The sequence below is a fragment of the Barbus barbus genome (genome assembly GCF_936440315.1).
Source record: "Barbus barbus genome assembly, chromosome: 12".
Lineage (NCBI taxonomy): Eukaryota > Metazoa > Chordata > Actinopteri > Cypriniformes > Cyprinidae > Barbus > Barbus barbus.
Genome location: NC_136740.1, coordinates 7,733,337 through 7,749,376, shown reverse-complemented (window position 1 = coordinate 7,749,376; position 16,040 = coordinate 7,733,337).

Sequence of the window (16,040 nt, the reverse complement as noted above, 5' to 3'; positions counted from 1 at the left end):
AGAGTAGTACTGCATCCTTCATATCTCCAAAAAGTCTTTAGTTTTATCATATTTATAAAAGAAAGGTACAGCTTTACGATTCTCTCCAAAAACAGCCGAGCTCCTGGAGGCGCACCGTGGGTGGAGCTAAAGAGTGACGAGCACTTAAGCGCTGATTGCCAACAAAACAGACTTTTGATGCTATTTGACTTACCATCTACATTTCCGAATCATGACTGGGATCTTTTATAACTGGGACCGCTCCATCTTTCAGTATCAAACACTGGGTTCTTTTGGGAAGCTGAACGAGGTTATATTTCCCTTACAATCAAAAACACACTTCTTTAGAAACATTCTTCCCGAGCGAGTCCCGTGCAGTGCTGCCGGATGAAGCGCGCTGATGGGCACGCTCTTGCTCTCGCTCCAGTCGATTTATGGGAGAAATGTCCATATAAGGAGTTCCACCCTTCATTACGTCAGGAAGAGCCATGATTGAAAAAAAAAACTTTCCGAAACTTGTACGAACCTGGAAGAAAGATTTTTGGCACAGAAATACTCCATCATACTTCCAAATGTGTGTTTGTTTTTTTTTATTATTTTTATTTTTTTGTTTTTTTTACTTTGGCCATGCTTAGCATGAGAATCCAACTCTTTAACAGTGTAAACAACTCTGAATGCATGAAACAGCATTGTACCCCCCCCCCCCCCCCTTTAATAATACCTGCACATTTATACACCCTTTTTGTTTACAAAGTCCCCTTCATTGGTGCCTGAAGGGGGCCTTGATAGGAATGTTACTACTATTATTATTATTAATATATTACTATTACTAGTACTGAGCCTTGAGGTACTCCGTACTGCACTTGTGATCGATATGATACCTCCTCATTCACTGCTATGAATTGATGGCGGTCAGATAAGTACGATTTGAACCATGCTAAGGCACTCCCACTAATGTCAACAAAGTGTTCTAGTCTATTCAAAAAAATGTTGTGGTCGATAGTGTCGAACGCAGTGCTAAGATCCAGTAGCACTAATAAAGAGAGACAACCACGATCAGATGATAGAAGCAGGTCATTTGTAACTCTAATGAGAGCAGTCTCAGTACTATGATACGGTCTAAATCCTGACTGGAATTCCTCACAGATACCACTTTTCTCTAAGAAGGAATATAATTGTGAGGATACTACCTTTTCTAGTATCTTTGACAGAAAAGGGAGATTTGAGATCGGTCTGTAATTAACTAGATCTTTGGGGTCAAGTTGTGTTTTTTTTAATGAGAGGCTTAATTACAGCCAATTTGAAGGTTTTGGGGACATATCCTAATGACAATGACTTTATCTGCAGCCAGTACTAACTCCGATAGAAAATCAGCAAATTCTTTAATAAAGTCTGTATGGTGGCCTGTATACAGTAGCCAGTACAAACATCACAGGGCATTTATCACTAACGCGTGTTTCTCTAGATAATGTTATACGCTGCACCATAACTTCAAACTGAAAGCAAATTGTATCTATTTGGCTGAGATCTGGGTGGGTTTTGGTTAGCCAAAGAGTAAATAAAAGATCTCTGGCATGAATGTGATGAATGCGAACAGACTTGTGTAAGACGTGTCTTCCTAATTTTATAAATTCTATGATATTTGTTCAAATGACACTTTTGGATATTAAAGTTAATTAAAGAAACATTTATGTACTGAAATCGATTGAGAAATAAAACATGATTGTGTTTTTATAAAAAAAATAATAATAATTCAGGTCCCCAGTACTGCTCGGTGCTTTTTGGCTAGGTTTAAAACAAAGAAAGGTGTACTTTTAGATAAACAAGGCAAAATGGTAACACTTTACTGAAGGGGTGTGCATAAGACTGACATGATACCTTCATAATCATGACATGTCATGAATATGAAGGAGATTGTATGCATGTTTATGACAACTGTCATTATGTGTAATTCACTCAGTTATGTCATATTTAATGCAGAGATGACATTGTTTGAGATGTCTTTGACAACTTGACATAAACCAACACATCATAACCTGTCAGTGTCTTTGTCATAACAACTTGACATTACCAAGACAACATAACCTGTCATAAAGTTTCTTTTGGTTGGCCAGACTGCAGCTAGAGCTCAGCCAAATGCTGTTTCACACCAGACTGTGAAAAAACAGCACCAGAATTAAGCCAGAAGTGCCGAATGTAAGCCAGACTTGGCCCACACTCTGTTGCTATCTGGGTGGTTGAGACTCTGCCCATGATATTGGTGAAAACAGTTGAAAACAACACATTTTTACCCATTATGTCTGACAATGTGGTGAGGTATATAACAACATTCATCAAAGTCTGTTGTTTTTTTATTTACTTCCTGGACCGCTCCTGTCTGCTTGAGCTTCTCCATCTCTGCTCTATAGGAATGATGCAGGGCCCTGGAGGGTCCATCCCAGGTGTGTGTAGACAGCAGCAGGTCCACCTGGAGAACCTAATCTGACATGCTCGATTGGGGTAATGAGATGTGGCTGGTCTGATCCAATTAGAAGTAGAGGCTGAGCATCTTTCACCAGCAGGATGGGAAGACCACGTAAGTTTTGATACTTCTTCTGCAGCTGATTCATAGGATAAGACTGCCGTGACAAATTGAGGCGATCTGCAGTGAAGGTATGTTCAATTTTGATTTGCGATTTGTGGGTTGGGGATACTTGAAAGAAGAAAGATGATCCATGAAGAACTTCAATGTCTTGTCGCACAGTGTGCAAGGAGAGATCTTCAGGTGTACCCTGTATGCCGAGGGTTTTGGCAGCAGTTGGGAGCAGGATGGTCCTCTCAGAGCCATCATCCAGAAGTGCCTCTCCAACCCCATCAGGAATGGCTACAGTCCTTTTACTCTGTACAGGCCGAGAAGTTTGTCCGTCTTGAACTCCTCGTGAGGCAATCTCAACATCAAAGTCATGGCACCAAGCTTCATAGTGAAGCCAGTTTGAGAGGTCATGCAGAGTAGGTACAGTTCCAGGTTGGCAGAGCTCAGCTCGCTGGTCGGAAGGAAGTTTGCTCAAAAGACGGGCAACATGTGACCCACAATTCAGCTCAATGTCACTTTCAGGTCCTAAAGTCTTTAACAAACCCACCAAGAACTGTACCAGAAGAGCGAACTTCTAGAATGCAATGGTATCCCGACACTTCACATTAGGGGCCTCCAGGACTCTGGCAAATTTCCTCAATGCTAGTTGGCTGACCAAACTTGTCATGGAGGGCCACCATGGTGTAAGTAAATGGGGTAGAGGAATTCAGGAACTTAGCTTCATCCAACTTTAAGTGGTCTACATGTATTTCATATATAAAAAGTTTAGTCCCATCTGCAGGTTCTCCAAAGCTATTCAAATTTTGGCGAACTCGCTGGGATCTGGCCGGCTGAACTTGGGGATAGAAAGGGTAGGCTCTCTATAGACAGACTCTGACCCTGAGGTGTGGGTTAAAGCTGGCATGTTTGACTCTACCTTAACTGTAGGTGCTGGATGACTCGACTGACCTGGCATGGCTCCATGTCGGGAAGAGGAAACTGGAATTTGGGTCCGTGAAGGTTTCCAATACAAGGGTGGTGCAGCTGAAGATAACAGTTCTCTGAGGTCTTCAGGTGTTGGAGGTGGGGGTAGCATATCTGGACTTTAAGAATAATAATGAGAAGACTGATATGCTTGTGTAAAGTATTAGCCCTTATTTTAATTTAGCTTTTAGGGAAACTATTCTTAAGATTCTATATTGATATTTACATGATTAATCGATATTAATCAAAGCGTCCAACTTATACCTTGTTAACGATACCTCATTAATGACTTGTCCAGCAAGCATTAAAATCAGTACGCTATCTCTTAACAATTCAGCTTTATTCCCGTGGCCACAATAATAACACAGAATTTATTAGGTAATTTTGAGCATAGGTAACGCGATCTTTGGCAAATAGTTTAAGACTAATAGTTTAAAATCACATAGCACTAGACAAAGATTTCTTAATAAATCAAAGTTTATTTGCTACTCTGACACTACTAAGCTAAAATTACACAAAACAGAATATGTAACACACAAACACACACATTGCAGGCAATGAATTGTTTTGATCTGAAGATTGTTTAAGGTTCTAATGCTCGTTTTCAAGAATGCTCTATCTTTACACTTAAAGATGCAACCAGTTTCCAGCAGCATTATGAAGAATTGTTTGATTACTTGCTTTCAGTTGAGTTTGACAGCTGGGTGTTTCCACGCGGTCTCCACTGGGTCGGAGGTAACCTCCGACTGATTGGCTGTTGATGTGTCGTCGTCTGATGCGTTTCAAGGAATGCCCTTCGGTGGTTGGTTGGCTTCTTTGTGACGTGATGACACTCAAAGTTCTTCCTTGAGTTCCTTTCGCGTAGCTTCAGACTTTCAAGGGTTTCTTCAGAAGTTTGACTAAGTATTGATAGTTGTTCACTGTTCGGCCAGATGTTAATGGCTGGGAGCGCTTTGGCGCGACTTGATGAGGAGCCGAAGTTTCACCAGGTCAGCGCGCGAGCAAGCAAAAAGAGCCAAGACACCAAAGTTGGGTGTCTGTCTTTTAACGGGCTGATTTCAGTCTGCCCCTTTTGCTGTTTGATCCAATCACAAGTGTTTCTGTAGGGCGGAGCCCTGCCCCGCACGGCTCAGTTTTTAGTGCATAAATCCTTTGCTGCATTATTTAATAAAATAAAGAGCATATCCTAGCAGATTTCTATCAGTGTTTTAATCATACATTATGATGAGAAAGGTAAATTTTCATCTACACCAAATTATTGCTGACGCAACTAGCTTTAATTCGAAATCAAACACCAAGTATTTTGCATACCCAAAGTACATGTGCAATTTGATCTATTACGCGGTTAAGGCATAGATTGAACGATCCTAAATTCTAAATAATCACACCAAGCATGTGAAACTAAACAATAGTGATCGGGAAAAATTAGACATCAAAAGATTACAACAAAGATTACCATAGATTCCAATAACACAGCAAGCTTAATTTCATGAAATACAACCTGAATACATATTGTAAATATATTGTATATATTGCTTTTGAGTATATTGCTTTAATAGCAGGAAAAATTATAATTTGTTCTTTTTTGGAATCCTTAAGCAAGATTTGAGTCTCTTCGTCTGTTAATAAGAAGAAAGGGCGCGTTTCCTTTGGAATGTGAGAAGGAGAGAGGAGAGTTGTCCAGGGGTCATAAGTGTCCCGTTGGGCATGTATCTGTGAGACTTCAATGGCCAGTCTCATCATAAAAACGTCTCTCCTGGTTGATACAATCATTGAATTACATGTTAAGCAGTCAGGAGGTTGTGTCCAGATCCAGAGGTCTTTGTCCTGTTTCTGGTTGAATTATGTTTAAGTGATAAGAAAGCCACAGTAAAGTCCTGTTCTGGAATACGTCCAGATGCTCCCTCAAATTTATCCTGGTTTTTAGAGGTCTCCTGAGATAAGGAAATTTAGGACAAGAAATTGGCCAGCCAGTCAAATGCAGATGCTGGGAGTGGAAGTCCTTAACTCCTGCTAAGGAATGTGCTGTCTTGAAATTATTTTGTATGTGTGTCCTGGTCTACTTAGGCACTACACTTGTGAAAGGGGAGCCTGGGAAACCTTGGAATACTTTGGTACCTCTGGTTGGTAGATAGCGGTGCTGGGTTTCGATAACTCCATACCTCTTCTCAGTTCTGGCTCGGGCTCAGGCCAAGGAGGAAGCTCAAGCCACTCTTCATCATCAGCTAATATCTGCTTTGTCTGATCTATGTGGCAGGGAGGACTGGAATTGAGAACCGCTGCCCTAGGGGACACAGCCCATGGTCCTGGGCTCATCATCCTCAGGACTTCTTGGATGAAATGATTGTCTTTAGGTCAGGCCTCTTACTGGGCTGCTGAGAGTGGCTCTGTTTTTGTGACTCTCGCCACAGAGGAACTGGACTGGGTCAATGCTGGGTGGCCAACAGCCCCGACATCTGATCACGGTGGGGGTGAAACTTATCAAAAGCTTCTGCGTGTTTCCTGGCCTCCTGGAACCACCTGATGACAGTATTTACGAAGTCTGAACAAGACAGGAGTGCCGGGATCCGAACACCACGCCCCAACATGAAACAGAGCACGTAGACAAGAGAGCGCGCAGCTCGAGTACACTCGAAGCTGCACGCTCAACAGAAAACAAGACAAGAAGGGAGTGTCAGGGCTCCGTAACAAAACCATGAATAAACTAGACCGAAGTGACAGAACCCTGACACTACCCGTCCCTAAGGAGGACACCAAAAACAAGACAGAAACATGACAAAAGACAAGAATAATACAAACCTGAGAACACAAGACAGACAGGGGTCAAAACACAAAGACAAGGAAGGGTGGGAGGGAGGGAAGCCAAGCCAGTGCCAGTAACTAAGCCCAGGAAGTCTATAGGATGGTCGAGGGTGGGACGGGAGGGTTGAGCCAGGGAGGCTCCAACAGTTCTGGAGTCCTGGCTGAGGGCCAGGGTGGAGCTGGAGGGACGGACCAGGCGGGCTCTTGCGCCTCTGGAACCCCGGCAGGAGGCCAGAGCAGGACCAGCAACTTGGCAGCCGACAATGCCATCAGAGAAAGGAGCTTGGGCGGCGCTGGCAGGCCAAGGAGGTTGAGCGGAGCCGGCAGGGCTAGGAGCTTGAGTCTGGGCAGAGACTGCAGGGCAAGGAGCTTGGGCGGCACCGGCAGGGTAAGGAGCTTGGGCGGCGCCGACAGGGCAAGGGGCTTGAGTCTAGGCAGAGACTGCAGGGCAATGAGCTTGGGCGGCGCTAGCAGGGCAAGGAGCTCGGGCGGCGCCGGCATCAGGGCAAGCCGCTTGGGTGGGGCCGGCAGGGCAAGCAGCTTGGGTGGCTCAGAGATGGCCTCCTGGCCAGCAGAGGGCTCTGGAACGGCCTCCAGGCCTTGAAGGGTGGAAGAAGCCTTCCTCCTGTTCCTCCTCCTCCTCAGTCTCTGAGAGTGGGGAACTGTTGCATCAGCAGCCACCACTGGGGGCGCTGCAGCGCCGTCGGGCGTTGCTGGAGGCTCTGCAGCTTCATCAGCCGCCACTGGGGGAGCTGCAGCTTTGTCGACCACCACCTGAGGTACTCCAGCCTCCTTAGCTGGGGAACGGGCCAGGAACTCCACCCATTCCCAAAAAGTCAGGTGGTCCAGTCCCCTCATCCTCCACCAGCTGAGGGGCTCATCAAGGGCACTGTTGAAAAGATCCTTGAGGGCCGGATCATTGAACCCCAACCCCTCTGCAGCACCACTGAACTTCAGGGCAAACCTCCTGACATCAGTGCCCTGTTGACGGAGGGAGCTCAGGGCCTTGAACTGGAGGATGTGTTGGTAGAGGGGGCTGGAGAGAGTGGAGGGTGGTGGACGGCGCGAGCCCTTCCTCCGCTGAGTCCTCATCAGGCCGGTTCGTTCTGTCAGGGTTGGGGTGAAGGGGTAGAGCGAGGACTCAAGTGCTGGAGGAAAATCGGGCTTTATTAATTATAAAATAAAATAAACAAACAAAAACTACCCCGTAGGGGAAAACACACTGGCAAGGCAAGGCAGGGCAGGGCAGGACTTCATACGGGTAAGGTCGACGACGACGAACCGGCACAGGACTGCAAACACAAGGATTATAAAGGGAGCAAATGAGGAGGGTAATGAGGTAACAGGTGGGGCAAATTAACCAATAATCAGGAAACAAGGTGGGTGGGGTCAAGACAATTGACATGAGAGCACATAGAACTAAACAAGACCAGCCATGTGCTCAAACAAAACAAAAACACAAGCACATGGCCAGCAAAACAAATCACTAGCCATGTGCAACACAGGACACGAACACGCAGCTAATGAGAAGACTCATCAGCCGCGTGTTCACAAAAACAAACATGAAAGCACGCAGCCAGTGAAAAAACACCAACTGCGTGCAACACAAAACAAAACGAGAAAAAGCATGCGGTTAAAAAAAGCAAACCAAACCGCGTGCCGAACAAAACACACACAGGACAGAGGAGCGCACGGCCCGAGCAAACTCAAAATCGCACGCTCCCCAGCAAGAACAAACCTGGAGCGTGAGTCCGAACACCACGCCCCAACATGAAACAGAGCACGCAGACAAGAGAGCGCGCAGCTCGAGTACACTCGAAGCTGCACGCTCACCAGAAAACAAGACAAGAAGGGAGTGTCAGGGCTCCGTCACAAAACCATGAATAAACTAGACCGAAGTGACAGAACCCTGACAATTATACCATAAACGTGAACACATTTAGTTGGGTTTTTCCCAAACTATAATTCCTGACTAAAATGTTTGCAATCGAGTGAAACATTTTGAATATATATATGACAGGCACTTCATTGCATCTAACTGTCTTACAACGAGATGATGTTTTCATACTCTATATAATATAAAACAATACAATATAAAAGTAATATGAGTGCATGATGTTTATCATTAATTCTCTGTTCACAAATATATTTTATAAATATATTTCTATAGATTTTTAATGTGCTAAACAATAATAATTAGTTTCTCGGATATAAAATGTCCTTTTTACAATAATAAAATACAATCATACATCTCGGTTGTTACATCAGTGTGCTCAATAATGTGTCTTTGACCTTCATTATGTAGGTTTTAATTATACTGTTGTGAATAAAACCCAAATAAGTCAAACAAAACAAAACAAAAACATTTTTTCAATCTCCTCACATTCTTTCTTACCTGCCTGAAAGTAACAGTCACACTGATGGGCCATTAGGGGGCGGCCCTTTGTCTCTCAGGTGTGAATCACTAAATATTCATGGTCATTGTTACTCCCTCGCATATAGGCTTTCGATCACAAAACATGTCTTTAAAAATTTCAATCAATATATTATTTTCTGTGAAGGAGTAAGCAGAATGATTTTCACATAATTGTTAAGTAAATATTCTAACCTAGAAGACTGATTACTCAAAAGTCTTATTCAGAACTATTCAGTATGGGTTTTATGGCCTTATTTCAGCTACATTTATTTTTCCTAAACTTACTAACTATGCATATTTTTTTTTTTCTAAAAAATGCAAACATGTACATCCATCTTGCTCACATATTATTGTAGCACAGTTTGTGTTGAATAAAAAATGTATTACATGTTGGCCAATAGTATGTTATAAGTAGCTGAAATAAGTACAAATGTCAGTGCATGTGAAAACATCTCAAGGGCCACAAAATCACCTCAGACCCCAGAGGGTTAACAACAGCACACTCTGTGAATACTGAACACAGCACACACACACAATGCGGTCTCTGAAGACAAAAGCCACTTTTCCACTATCGGGCCAAACGGTTCTAAGAACAGTCAGGTATGATTCCAGTTGTATTTCCACGTGAGCCTGGTACGGTGCGGCACAATTACAAACCATTCTCGGTCCGGAATTCTCGATACAAGTAGACAACCGTGCTGAGCCATGCTGGTAGAGTGCGTGTGCGTGACGTCGCCACTCTGTTGCCTGGCTCCAGTTTCTCCGTAGCTGGCTAAGCGGAAGTGTGCTATTTGATCATACAGCCAAGTAAACAGCTACGCTACGTTCAATATAAAAAGAAATATAAAATATCTGATCATCGTCCATATTGCTGTTTACATTACACTTGCGTTACCAAGGTAACGACTGACACATTTGTATTATATTCCAAAGAGCTCCGTTATCAGCACCACAGTGAAAAATGAAACCGTATCCGTGCTGACTGGCCCGGATCGGCACGGAATGGAACGGTTAAGCAGAGAGAACTGTTCGGCCCAATAGTGGAAAAGCGGCTAAAGAAACCTGAAGTTGTGTTCATTTCACGTCTCTGTTTATAACCCCTCAGGTGCACGTATTCAATTATGTCACCGACCGAGGTTACTTAAGCCAATTCTTGGCATGTTTGATACATGCTTTACAACCAATTGAACAAAGAATGTTCTCATAAGCGTTATTGAAACACAATATCAAGAGCTGCTTTTGATAGGGAAATCACATTGCATGATTTATGGAAATACTTTGCCATACATTTTTTGTCTGAAAGGGAAACTCCTACAAATGCATATGCAGTAAGTTTACAAAATAACTGTGTTTTCACAAGCTGTTAGTAAGTCTGACTCCAAGTATCAATGAAACAACATATAAAAAGAGAAAATATTAAATGTTTCTCAAAAACAAGCAAGGTTAGTGAGTCATTACTGTAGTCACAGTTTGTTATATTGTGAAGTCCTCAAAACAGATGATACAATTTAAAGGGGGTTCTGAAATAAACTACAGAGGTTTAAATTGCAGGATCAAATGCCATTATTCCAGCCATTTTCCTCACCATTGTTCAAATGTGGGATTTACAGATGCAAGTCAGTGGCTGTGAAACTGTGAGTCAGAGGACTTTAAAAATACACATGACTTTAGAATTGCTTTGACTTTTGGTGGAGTCCGCCATCTGGATATTTGAGCTCCACCCAACTGTTTTTTTTTTTCATCTGATTTAGAGAGCAAACAAACTTCTGAATTCAGTAACTGTAATTCTACACTGATTTAACATTCAATTTGTTCTGGACACATTACATGAGAATTTCAGAACAATGATTAAATGGAAACACTGAAATAGTACTTTTTTTGTAAACATTGTTCACATTGTGGTAAAATTAATTCAAAGAAAATTCCCCACTTAAAATTGTGAAACACTCATTCTAGTTTCTGGCTGTCCAGAGTTGTTTACTGGTTTTACCATGGAAAGATATCAAACATTCCATCTTAAATGGAAGCAAATCAACATCCAAGGCCACAACTTTGAAATGGAGGAAACCTTGTTGCAAAAATATAAATAAATACAACATATTCCCAAACTGAATTTAAAATATATTAAATTTGACTGTTATGCACAGGCAATGGAATTACCCTGCAAAATTATAACTCTATTAAAATTGATATCATATATTGTAATCTCTGATTTGATTGATGTACCAATACTGATATTTAATTTAACAATGGAGTTTTGTTTGTATAGAGTTTGAATCACTCCACTTGTCTATGTTTATATCTTATGTGGATTTCAGGTTGAAGTTTGGTGAACTTTAGACATGCCAATTCACAGCACTGACCAATAAATGTTTCTTAATTTGGCAGTGATCTTTGTGTGAATGATGCTTTTTCAAAGCTACACTAAACATTCACAAGGAATGAGTCACTCATTTAAGCTGTGCTTTCTTTATAAACACACTGTTCAGGTAAATAAAGTGCTGCTTAATATATGGTGTTTATAAAGTGTGTTCACACATGCTTCATATCTTGTCCCACATTTTATCCAGAGAATTTCACAGTGCAGATATACACGTGCCATAAAATATAAATTACTTGATACAAAAATGCAATATTACAAGCAGCAGTGCTGTTGTACTAAATCAGCGCATCTGCCATATGTACAAGGCCACAGGTAATCGCAACTATAAGATACCAGAGCTAGATGTCACACTGGAGTTAATATTTATTGCCTGAACAGTCACTTCCTGTAAAGACAGATTATAAATCTATAGTATGCAAACTAGGCGTTCAAACACATATAAATCACTGATTGAGAAAACACATTAGTGTAACTGAACTTCTGACTCAAATCTTACTCTTACTGAGAAACAGTGTGACATCTAGCTCATGTGAAAACTTCCCCATCTGGCAACTAGCCTGAGACTGCCCTGTACTGTACTTGAATAGCCTTTCTGTAGGCTTGTATTTGACATATACAATATTATGCTCTACAAACACAGAATAATAACAGACGTGGATTCTTATTCGTATACTGGTGTATTTTTTTTTTTTTTTTTTTTAATGCATTTAAAAACATTTGGATTCTAAACTTGGAGTGGGTTGTGTACCTTTACTCAGGATTATCCAATGAAGAGTACACAGTGCAAAGCCATACACTAATACACATTAGTTTCAGGGTGCTGTGAAACAAGGAATCTGCTTGTGAGTGCAAAAGTCCTTGTGTTGACGTGGGTTCTCTTCAGACTTCAGGAAAATATAACACATAGAATTACATAGGCCTTAATAATAAAGACATAAATCCAATCCTAATATAATCCTAATTTAATGTCATAGTGGCTGGATGCTGTAAAACTGTGTAAATAAAGGCATTTGGAGAATAATAGTTGAAAACCTACTTTTGACCAATGGGTGGCGGTGACACCAAATTTATCTAGCCCCGTCAGTGTTGGGTGGCAATGATGCATACCAAGATTGATGTCAATATTTCAAAGCTTTACAGAGCTGCAGCCTCTGAATTTTGGCATCATGCCATCAGTTTTGTTGATATGGTAAAAGATAACAGTTTGGAATATTAACACAAAATCCATTTTTGCCAACATGGTCTGAAGATGATCAGAGGGAATTTGGTCGGATCAAAAAAAAAATTAAATATCGGATCAACTGTCAAGAAGGAGATTGAAAAGTAGTTTTTCAAATTAAATTAGATTGGTGGACAAAAAGTTTGGCATACTATTTGGAAGACTGGGGTCAACATTCTGGAGCCATAACCAATGAATTTAAGCCTACCATTTTGCTGCTGGTATAGTGCAGCTCCAAGTCCTTGTTCAGAGAAGTCTGTGTGGAGCACGAATGGGTGTTGGGGTAAGCTAGATACTAGCTGTGTCCCAAACTGAAGTGCGTGGACTCCGGAGTGCGTATTTGAAGTGTGAATGCATCACAGTGGTGCGACGAAGGCTGTCCCAATGTGAAGTGCACATACTCCGAAGTCCGTATTTGAAGTGCGATTGCATCACAGCGTCACAACGTAAGCTGTTCCAATTCAGTATGCACCCTCCAAAGACCACAAGGTCGATTGCGTCACGGCGGTGCAACAAAGCCTGCTGTGATTCGAAAGCGACTTCAAATGCACCCTCCGTTTCTCAGGAAAATTAAGTGTACATCTGATGGACATGTCGCACCCTACCATATCCCAGAATCACTTGTGCGCAGATGACGATGGAATTTATATTCAAAGAACATGGAGGATGTGAGTTGTGTGTGGGAATTCATGTTGAAATGTAAGTATTGCGTTTTCATTTACTCAAATACCTAGCAAAACAAGTGTTAAAAGCCAGGGTTTTTTTTTACACAAAGCCCACAAACAATAAGACAACCACTACATAAGGCAATAGTCTTTCCCTTTGTTGTGTTTTTGTTGTGCTATCATGCAAGGTATGTCTACAAATGTTTTAACCAAACTTTAGTGCTTAAGTATTTTGTGTGCATGTCCTAATGTTAAGATTGCAAACCTGTCTTTATATATATATTCTGGAGAAAATTAGCCTTCTGGAGAAAATTAGCCTGCTGGGAAAAGACTTAAAAAATACAAAGCAGGCAAGTTAATAGACACATTTTTGATTAAATTCATTGTGCTGTTGTTGTTAACAGGCATGATTTATTTGCCCTGCCTTAGGATTGTGTCCCGGGACAGGTGAGTGAGAGCTGGTGATCTGGTGGAGCTACTCCGGGAGAACATCAAATTCCAGAGAGAAAGGAGAGAAGAGCACACGAGAAAGTGAAAGTGTTCCAATACTTGGAATTTGTGCTCTGCATTTAACCCATCCAAGTGCACACACACAGGAGTGAACAAAACACACCGTGAACACACACCCGGAGCAGTGAGCAGCCAATGCTGCGACACCCGGGGAGCAGTTGGGGGTTCGGTGCCTTGCTCATATATATAATTTATTTATTTATTTTTATTTATTTTTATTTTTTTAAAATGTCACCTTGTCAATAAAACAACCTAATTTCTGTAGTTTATTTTTGTGATGCAAGTTAAAAATAAGTTGCATACTTTATAAATTTTTGCAGTGTAATTTATTTTTTAATGAGCCTGAGTACTTTCTGTACATTTTTTATTTTTGTTTTGCATATTTACATGTGTAAATAAAAGAGAAGTAATTATATACATTGTAATTTTTTTAATGCAGCTTTATTTTTTTCACAAAACATTCTTCTATGTTTTCTTATTTTTTTTGTCCTGTAAATAAATTGTTTTACACATTAAAACTAATTGTTCTATACATTACTGAAAGTACTTTTTACAACTATTTACAACATAACTTAGGTTTAACATCAGAAAAACAACATCGATTTTCTTAGGGAGGTGAATCACTCCTCAGTGACTTGGAGGACAATGGGGAGGACAGTGGAACAAGGCATGTCAAACATTCTGTAGACCACTCTGTATGATGTACCACTAGCCAGACAGAAGAGAAACACCAGGGTCTGTATTGTGGCACCCCATCCATGTTGCCGTTCACTTTTCGGAAGATCCAGCAGCACTGTCAGGTCCTCCCTGCTCAGCCTAAAACTGTTAAAAGCCTTTTCCAGTGCTGGCACATTCAGCTTTATCCTGCAGTACAGGGGTCTGGTCTGATTTAGGGGAAGAAGGAAAATATAAATTGTTCAGAGCTATGACAATGTAATTAGTAAAAGAAATATTGAGATACTTTAGTAAACTACTTTAGTAACTACTAATACCACATTTGGGGAAAACTACTAGTCATATTTAAAACCTTAGTTCAAGGGATAGTTCACCCAAAAATGAAAATTCCAAACCTGGAACAACTTGATGGTAAGTAAATGATTACATAGTTTTCATTTTAGGTTGAACTATCCTTCAAGTAAAAGTATTATCTTGCATACTCTAATACACTTAAGGTATTGAGAGTAAAGGTACAGTAGCCTATTGATCTGAAAAATAGAATTTGTCAGGATGGATTTGCATTAATATTAATGCTGCACTAATGTGTACAGGTATGTTGCATTTTACTTCTGAATATGTTCAACTTTATTAAATTTAAAGTTGCCTAGTTCATATACTGTTGAGTAGTTTAATCTACAACAATGCATCCTGTTGTAAAATACCAAATTTGTATAGTGTTGCTGTCCTGTGAGAAAAAAAAAGAAAACTTAGTACTTCACATTTGTACTAGAATACTTAATGAAATGTACTTCCTTACAGCCCACCATTGATTATTTTGAAAATAAAAGTAACAACATTTTGTCAGAATATTAACAAATTGTTGCTATATCAAAGACTGCATCTGAAGGCATTTGTACTCGTCAAACAGAGCACTGTTCAGCTGTGACAGCTCCCATTGAACATTAAGCTGTACAATACTCTCCCAGATAGCAAAGTTCCTGAGGCCCAGATCAGGCCCACACCTAACACTTTCATCTGGCCCATATACCACATGGAATGATGGCACTTGGCCGGTCTGTTCCTGTTTGCCAGGTCTGGGCCACAAGTAAGCCAAAAGAAGGGCCAATGTCAACCATGAATAAACCAAATAAAGCAGAACTGGCCCAAATCTGGGCCACATTTATTTTAACTCTGGCCCAGATCCAACACCTTGCTCTGGCCCACATACTGTGAAGAATGATGGCACTTGGGCGGTTCGCTCCTGTTTGCCAAATTTGGGCCACAAGTAAACCAAAGGAAGGCCCAATCAATGTCAGCCGTGAATAAACCAAATAAAGCAGAACTGGCCCAAATCTGGGCCACATTCATTTTAACTCTGGCCCAGATCCAACACCTTGCTCTGGCCCACATACTGTGAATAATGATAGCACTTGGGCGGTCTGCTCCTATTTGCAAATTTTGGGCCACAAGCAAGCCATAGGAAGGCCGCATGTCAGCCATGAAAATAAATAAATAAAATTAACCAGAACTGGCCCAAATCAGGGCAACATTTGTTTTAATTCAAAATGCAACATTTGTTGCAATATTCTCAGTATTTCTCAGAGAGCAGGCTTTAAGTATAATTCCTTTGAAGTAATGGTGCTTCATATAACATTATGTGAATATGTGAATATAATCTAAGGAAGATTAAGGAAAAGAGTCCAACACCGTGGTATAATGAGCACACTTGCAGCCTAAAGAGAGCAGCCTGGAAAATGGAGTGCAGCTGGAGGAAAACAAAACTAGAGGTATTTCGTATTGCTTGGTGGGAAAATACCCTATCCTACAGAAAAGCATTACAAACTGCTAGATCTGATTACCTTTCATCTCTTTTA